The sequence below is a fragment of the Acyrthosiphon pisum genome, chromosome A2, assembly GCF_005508785.2.
Source record: "Acyrthosiphon pisum isolate AL4f chromosome A2, pea_aphid_22Mar2018_4r6ur, whole genome shotgun sequence".
NCBI lineage: Eukaryota > Metazoa > Arthropoda > Insecta > Hemiptera > Aphididae > Acyrthosiphon > Acyrthosiphon pisum.
Genome location: NC_042495.1, coordinates 51,476,120 through 51,485,245, shown reverse-complemented (window position 1 = coordinate 51,485,245; position 9,126 = coordinate 51,476,120).

Below are 9,126 nucleotides of genomic sequence, written 5' to 3'. Positions count from 1 at the left end.
TGCAGCGACAACATCTACGGGAAGCTCAGGGACTGGACGGTTATCCCAGATGCAACGGCCAGTGATCACAATCTAATATCCTTTACCATGACCCTGAGAGCAAGGGAATTCATTCACCGTATAACTCGTTTCAACCTCCTGAGGAGAAACCACATTACCTTCGTACAGGAATATGAAGCTAGGGCAACACGAAGAGCCGCAACTGATCGTGATTTGGATACCATGGCTACCCAGGCAATCGAGGACATCACATACGCAGCAGAGCGGCATGCCTCTAGGAGTAACCGTAGAAGAAAAACACTACCGCCCTGGTGGTCTCCGGAGCTGACTGACAAGAGAAAGGAGGTACGTGCAGTAGCAAGACATAAAGCCACCGGAGGACGACAACTATATAATGAGAAACGTAATGAGTACACAATGCTGCTGAGAAGGAACAAAATCTCTTCGTGGAGGAACTTTTGCACACTCGAAGGGGTTCAGCCTTGGGGCAAGCTGTATCGCTGGATGAAGGGCGGACACAAGTCCCTCACCGCTATAGGGTTAATGAGGCTCCCAGATGGTTCAGTTTCGAACAACATCGATGAATCAGTGTCCATCCTGCTTAACGCCCTGATTCCGAACGACCCAAACACCCAGGTGGATGCCCGCCCAGTGCCCGAAGAAGGGGACATGGATCCGGTTACTGAGGAGGAACTCAAGGTCCACGCATGGGGCCTGTCGCCTAACAGAGCTCCGGGGATGGATAGTATAACAGCCAGAATGGTCAGAGTTCTCTGGCCGGTGTTAGCCCCGAGACTTGTCAACATCGTAAATGAGTGCCTGAAAACTGGACAATTCCCAAACAACTGGAAGGCGGCTCAGGTAATACCGATATTAAAGGGACAAGACAGGGACATAGCATTACCAATGTCATATAGACCAGTGAGCCTGTTGCCTGTAATGGGGAAAATAGCGGAGAAGGTTATTAACTCCAGGCTGACCGAGCAGATAAGGCCAAGACTAACAGGGAAGCAATACGGTTTCACCCAAGGCCGTTCAACGTCAGATGCGATCCAAAGACTGTTAACATGGAGCAATCTCTGTTTGGAACAGTATGTCATCACTATATTTCTCGATATATCCGGTGCGTTTGACAACCTAACGTGGCCGGCGTTACAGCGCGACCTGGGTAGCTTGGGTGCCAGCAAACACATGAGACATCTCATCGCCGACTATCTGAGAGGTCGAACGGCCACGATGACCATAGGAGGAGTTGCCAAAACGGTAAGGGTAACGAAGGGGTGTCCACAAGGCTCAATTCTGGGTCCAGTGCTGTGGAATGTGACGGTGGAAGCGTTGCTCCGAACCGATTTCCCGGGCCATGTAAACATCCAAGCATATGCAGATGACATTGCCATATATGTATCAGGGCCAAACAGGCGAACATTAATAGAGAGGTCAACAACAGCGCTACTACCAGTCTTAGCCTGGGCCCGGGATAGGGGGCTGACTTTCTCTGCCCAAAAATCAGTGGCAATGATCACTAAAGGTGCACTCGTTCCGGGCTTTACACTCACCTTCGGTGACGAGAGAATTGTTTCTGTGGATAACGTCAGATACCTGGGCATACGTCTGGACCAGAAAAAATCGTTTACGCCAAATTTCGAGGCACTGAAAAATTCGTCTGAGACTCTGTTCTCAAGGCTGCGAGGAACCATTGGCGCAGGATGGGGACTTAAGAGGGAAAACATATTGATTCTTTATCGTGGTGTATTCCTGCCAAAGATTGCTTACGGGGCGCAGTTCTGGGCACACAAATTAAAGACACTCCAGACAATCAAAAAGTTTGGGTCCATACAAAGAAGAGCACTGCTTGGCATGACCAGTGCATATAGCACCACTTCGACGGATGCATTACAGGTGCTCGCGGGAGTACCACCGCTGGATATTGAAATTAAATGGATGGTGAACAAGGCCGTGGTCGCTCTCCTCCCAGCACATTTGAGGCACGATACAATGACAGCCATGAGAGAAACCTTATTGGACGAGTGGCAAATAAGATGGACGAACTCTTTAAAGGGCAGGTGGACCTTTCGGTTCTTCCCCGACATCAGAGCTAGGCTACTGCTCCCCCTTTCCTTGGGACATGAAGTCGTGCAGTTTTTGTCTGGACATGGGAATTTCAGGGCCAAACTCGCGACCTTCAACTTGCAACCGGTTTCGATGTGTGCATGCGGCATGGGAGATGAGTACGCGGAACATGTGTTGTTCAACTGCTTTCTAGATGCTGATCACAGGGCAGTCCTGGAACTTGCGGTACACAGATCAGGTCACCTATGGCCGTGTAACCCAGCAACACTGGTTTCTACAGCCAAGCTATATGCGGCGCTTGTGAAGTTTTCGAAAGTAGCCGCTTACATGGAACGCCCGTGAGACGGAGAATTTGCAGGACGGGCAAGACACTCTGCGCGCCAGAGTGCCAAACCCCGCATGTGTTCTGACGAGTGTCAAGGAGAGAGAAGGCAGAAGCGGTTCACATGTGGGGCCGTCCTGAGGGGACACTCGTGCGTCGGGGACGCGGGCGGCGCTGACGCGGACAACAGTGGTTCGTGGACAACCGGAGGCGCCGCGGTGGCTGAAAGCTTAGGTGAGTAGGCCACACCTACATCGGGCCCTGTGTCTGGGGCCATGGAAGAATACAGACACAGTGTACCCCGCTTGTCGTACGAGGCGACTAAAGGGATGGGGTTACGACCTACGCATCGCGGGTGAGCGCCCGCGGTAAAGGCCTACCAAGAGCCTGCTGAGCCAGCAAATCCTGGGAGATCGGGCGTACCCTGTCGAACATCCTACCGATGATGACCTACCTAACGGGGGTGAGATCGGTGCCACGGGAAGGGGGGGAGCCCCACTGCCCCGAGTTATGCCCGGGTCAGTGCCCCTCTACTTTGGGCGCGTGTCGGCTTGCCGGCGGGCGCCCAGAGCCGGATTGGTTTCGTGGTGGCTGTAGCGGGAGCTACTGATATGGTTCGAGCCAAAGCTGGTAGGCGAAGGTCTTCAGTGAACGGCTGTACCGACGCGGGGATGCGAGTCCCTGGGTCGTTGCAGTTTCTCCTGGATACTCAGCTGGTCTACCGTTGGATAAAATCAGCGGAGGTTTCCTGTAACCAAAAACGGGAAGTGATGGGATAGGTCACGACCTCACCAGAGGTGGCACACGGTGGCTCCAGACCTGTGCCGTCTGGTACGGTGCTTCGGCACCGGTGCTGGTGGTCCTTAGACGACACGCTCGCGGCGTGGGCGCTTCGGCGCCCCCGCACAGGTGAACCTCTATGGCTCGTAACAAGCGCACAGCGCTTATACACGGTCCATAGTTGTAGCCGCAAGGCACCAAAACCGAGGATACCCTATTATGTAGTATAATTATATAATAGTATGTATAATGTATGTTATAGAGATGGATAGGTATATGATGGAGTATGGCCAGTGGCCACATCAGTACAATGCATATCTTCTTCTTATATAATAAAACGCTAATAACAGTATAAGATCCGCTGGGGGCGCTGCCGGCGTTTCGCGTTTCTTCCACGACCGCTTATGCTCTTCGCGCTTTTTCTCCCGTTCGCTATTTTATTTCTCATCTCCGTCGCGTTCCGTTATCTCTTTTCGTGTTTTCGCGCGAATGCGTATCGACGTGAATATTCGAATATTTATATATATATGTGTTGTATGACTTTTCTCGAGTTTTTTTTATTCCCGTTATTATTGTGCGTTGTATGTAAAAAAGTGCGTACGTATGCGGTTCGTAAAAAAAACGGTGTTCGGAAACGGTTTCAGTGATCGACATTCAAAATTTTTTACATTTTTTCTTTATATTACTACTACTACATAATAATTGTTTTAAACCTGTCTTCTGAAGAGTTATGCTCGCTTTAATACATTGTATAAATGTTATATTATTACTATGCTGTTCTACTATAATATAATTCTATATGTTATTATTGCTTATTATTATTGCCTGAGCAAATTTTATATTTATTATATATATTATGATATGTGTAATAGGTACATTTATAGGTACTGTTATGAGAATGCACATCATTTCATTTTGCATGCGTATAGCAATACATTTAATTAAAAGCTAAGAGTTTTAGTAGGAGCTTGGTGTGTCAATTGTATATGACAATGTCGTTACATACATAATAATGTAAGTGACAATAAGTAAGTAATTCAATCAATATAATCCAGAACCTCGGAGCAACCGTTATAAAGTTCCAAATAAATGTGATCTAGCAAATGCTGTTATGTGTATTAAGCAAAAAAAAATGTCGTACCGAGAGGCTGCAAAAGTATATGGTATTCACCATTCTGTTATATACAGACATGTAAAGAATCCACATATGAAAAAACAAGGCGGACAAACTTCACTCACAAAACAGGAAGAGGATTTAATAATTGCAGGTATTTTACTGTGTTCTGAATGGGGATATCCATTTGATAAATTTGATGTTAGACTATTAGTTAAAGGGTACCTAGATCGTAGGGGTAAAAAAATTAATAAGTTTAAAAATGGAAATATGCCAGGACGGGATTGGGTCAATAGTTTTTTGAAAAGGAACAAAGACATTTTAGCTGTAAGAATGTGCCAAAACATAAAACGATCTCGTGCAGGTATATCAAGAATCACAATATCTGAATATTTTGATAAACTTGCAATTTCTTTGGATGGGGTACCTCCTAGTAATATTTTAAACTATGATGAGACAAACCTAACCGACGATCCTGGGCGCAAAAAAATTATTACAAAACGAGGTACTAAATATCCAGAACGTATAATGAACCATAGTAAGACTTCAAATTCAATAATGTTTGCTGGATCAGCTGATGGAACCCTTTTACCACCTTATACAGTTTACAAGGCTAAAACAATATCCAATAGTTGGAGAATGAACGGTCCAAAAGGTTCTAGGTATGCATCTAGTAAGTCAGGATAGTTTGATAGCTATGCGTTTGATGATTGGATAAGAAGTATTGCCATTCCTTATTTGAGAAAATTGCCTGGTAGAAAAATTTTAATAGGGAACAATTTATCAAGCCATATATCCACAGATGCAATTAAATTGTGTCAAGAATATAATATTTCATTTGTGTTTTTACCAGCTAATTCTACACATCTTACGCAACCTCTAGACGTGGCATTCTTTAGACCTTTAAAATGTCACTGGAGGAAGATTCTTGAAACTTGGAAAAAAGGAGAAGGAAGGGATGAATGTAGTGTACCAAAAGACCGCTTTCCTAGGCATCTTAATATATTAATGAAAACCATTAACGAGAAATCTACTGACAATTTAAAAGCTGGGTTTGAAAAATGTGGCATTTATCCGTTAAATCGAGATAAAGTTTTAAATATGTTGCCTAGTGAGGACAATTATGAAAATACAACTGAAGATGTGAATAGTTCAATTAGAGATTTTCTTAAAACTATGAGGAGTAGCGAAAAAAAAGTGATTCGCCAAAAAAGAAAAAAATTGAACGTTCTGCCAGGTCAAAGTGTTGAAGCCACAAATGATTCTGATGAAAACAATAATGATTCAAATTCTGAATCATTAACTATGGACCAACCAGATGAACCTAATGATGAAGTTAATGATGTTACACATGCTGTTGTTTCTGATACAGATGAAGATGATAATGATTCTGAATGTTCTTTAAATTATCAACAATTGGTTAAACATAATAAACAATTTGACCATGTTTATCCAATAAATGGACCAAATGATATCAAAAAGGATGATTGGTTACTAGTAAGTTTTGAAACTATGACAAGTAAAGCCTCAAACAGCAATATTGTGTATAAATATTATATTGGTAGAGTTATAAATTGTAACATAAAACAGAAGAACTTTGATGGAACTTTTTTAAGACATATTAATTCTAGAGACCACTATGGATTTATTTATGGTTTTCCAAATGTCAGAGATGAATGTAATTTCCATTTTGACCTAATAATTGGTAAATTGACTAATCCTGAAGTTTATAAGAGAGGTTTGTATAAATTTAAGTTGAATTACAAGTCATTATGATTAAATTATTCCTAACATTTAAAATTTTTAATTGTATGCAACATAAAGACTGTTAATTATTATTATTTAAAAGATTCAGACTAAATTTATTTTTTTTGTTAATTATAAATGTAATTTTATAATTTTTGTTAATTTTATGTAAGTATGAACTAAAAGACTAGTTATTATAAATTTGTTTAAGGCAACGACAAGACTGCTTGGCTTATTATATGAATATTTATAAGAGAAAAATATAATTTGTTATATTTAAAAAGTAAATAATTAATTTTGTTTTGTTATATTGTGTAAAAAAAAAAAAAAAAAATATAATTTGTATTGTAAAAACATTGTTTTTTTTTTTAAAACTTCAAAAACTGTTTCTATTCACAATCAAACAGGGTGAATAACAAATCATATTACATTTATATATTTGTTTCTATTCACCCATACATGAGTATGAATAGAAACAGCATACTTAAAAATATATATAAAATCAATTTTGAAATTTAGTTCTTTTAATTTTTAATGATTGTATTGTGTGTCTAAAGACCCAAATTTTAAGGTATTAATATGCGGTTTTGTTATTTCCATTCCAAAGTTATTAGCTTTTGAAGTTGAAAAGTGTTTCTATTCACCCGGTTTTACGGTACCAAGCCTGTACCAGATTATCTTTAAAATATCCTACTAAACCATTTCATCAAATGCTTCACAATATTATTGTTTATACTGGTGAACATCTACCATCAAAATGCCATTTTTTTGGAATAGGGGAAATAATTATTGAAGGAATTTTGACAAAGTATGATTTAACAGCTCTGCACTGTAGAAATCATGACGAAACATTTGAAAAAAAAATTGTAAAATCAATTGTCAAATTATTTATTGATCATTGGTGTGCTGAAGTTAATCGCATATTACATGGGAAAAGATCATTACAACTAGGAGAAAATGATCCTATCAAGCAACTGGCTTCTATATGGTACATAAAACATAAAAAAAAAAAAAAACAATCACTGGAAAATTTAATCAAGTGTAAAATAAAGAAAAAACGTACATTAAGTATTTTTTGTATTTTATTATTTTTATTAGTAGACAAGTACATACCTATTATTATTAGCTCAATTTTATATATAATTAAATTTAATGGATGTTAAATTTTTAATTCATGTATTGCTATGTATAAAATACGATTAAGTCTGACCTTGTGATATACCATTTGAATATTAATTTTTAATTACCTAGTATTATTTTGGAGATACATAAATGAAATAATATTAATAAAATTAATAATAAACAAAATACATCATATTTTATTATTTTATTTATGGCCATAGTACAGGCGAGTGTAACACTAGTAAAGGACATAGGTAAGTGGGTAACATAAAACTTAAAACAATATTTACAAATTAAATGGTATAATTACGACTATCGATATTATACGATATCGTAGTGAATAGCGATTATCGATAAAATTATCGATAGCTCTATTGATTGCTCGCCAACACTAGGTTAGTTAAACTACGCAACCACCGGGAGCGCTATTTATGCGGTTCGTTTTTTTTACATATGAGTTGCCTATCTATTATATCATAGAACAATATAGAAGCGAAACTCGATCAGCTGATGGGTGAAGTGTTTACCTATGATCTGAAGTCCGAACAATGAAACTGTTTCCGTAACACTGACATGATGTTATACCCGTATTGAAAAACCGTTTCCGCCTAATAGGCAGGGTATTCTGCGCGTGGTCGGGTTGTTTCCACTGTTTATTTTTATCATAGATTACGTATGCCACGCCGTGTTCAAGGTTACAATCGCCCGATTCGGCCAATTCACGGAGTTTCATACCCCTGATTATATCATACTTATCTATGGTGTATACGTAGCGACAGCAGTAAACACGTTTACGAAATTCGACTAATTCGTTTGTATAACTGGTCTTGTGTAGTTTATGTTATAAGCTTATTACGTATTTTTTTACGAGTTTCTTGCGAGCTTTTTTTTTATTCAATATGGAGAATCATATAACACCCCCAAAACCCAATTAATTAGCCGTATTTTTATGAGCCGCTGTATTGACATTGCCGAGTGGTGGGAGAAAATTCGGCTGGCAGACGTCGCGTACGTCAGTATCGATGCGCGGTGTACGTATGGACTCTCGTGGGCCGGACTGTATAATCGGCTGCATACGAATTGCGACCCGATATAAAAATTGCGATTTGTGACATACTAATTGCGTCCCGGGTTCCTGATTATCTGATATCAGAATATGATATTTGATAATCTCAATCAATAATCGATACGACTATATGAGTATTTCTGAAATAAATGTAATCGGTTAGTATGTCTTTCGATTCCGTTTCGTTGACAATTGTGCGCTGTTCTATTTTATTTAAAAATATAAGTTTAATTGTAAGTGACGTTATGATAAGTGAAAAAAATAAAACATTGATTTTTATAAACGATTTTAAATTTTGTTTTCATAAACTATTGAAAAATGATATACAACGTTGGAAGTGTTTCAAAAAAACATGTAAGTCATATGCTAAATTAAACGATAAAAATGAAATATTGAAACGTCTTACTGATCATAACCATGAAAACGATTCTGTAGAAATATTTAACAGACAAAAATTAAGCAATAATTTAAAACGAAAGGCAATAGATGATCTCTATGATAAGCCCTCAAAACTCATTCATAGGGAATTGTCAAATGACGTATCGACATTGACCAGTTATGATTTAACTTTAATTCGCAAAAATATGCATCACGCCCGAGCATCTGTAATTCCCAAGCTACAAATAATATATTTGTTCACGCTCACAAGCGATTATATTAAGTATTATTGTCATTGTAGATATTGTACATTAACGAGTGTGAAGTTGGGTGACCAAAGCTAGGTGACTACTTTTCGGGCGGCTAGTGATAAGAAACCTTGTACGTTGGGTTGCATTTTTTAAATTTCAAGGGTGCCAAACTATTAGTTTATATTCGATTGCTTCGATATTATAAAGTAGATGTCGCCCTATGTCACTTAATAATTATTTGTTTAAAAAATTATATAAATAAATATTAAATTCTATT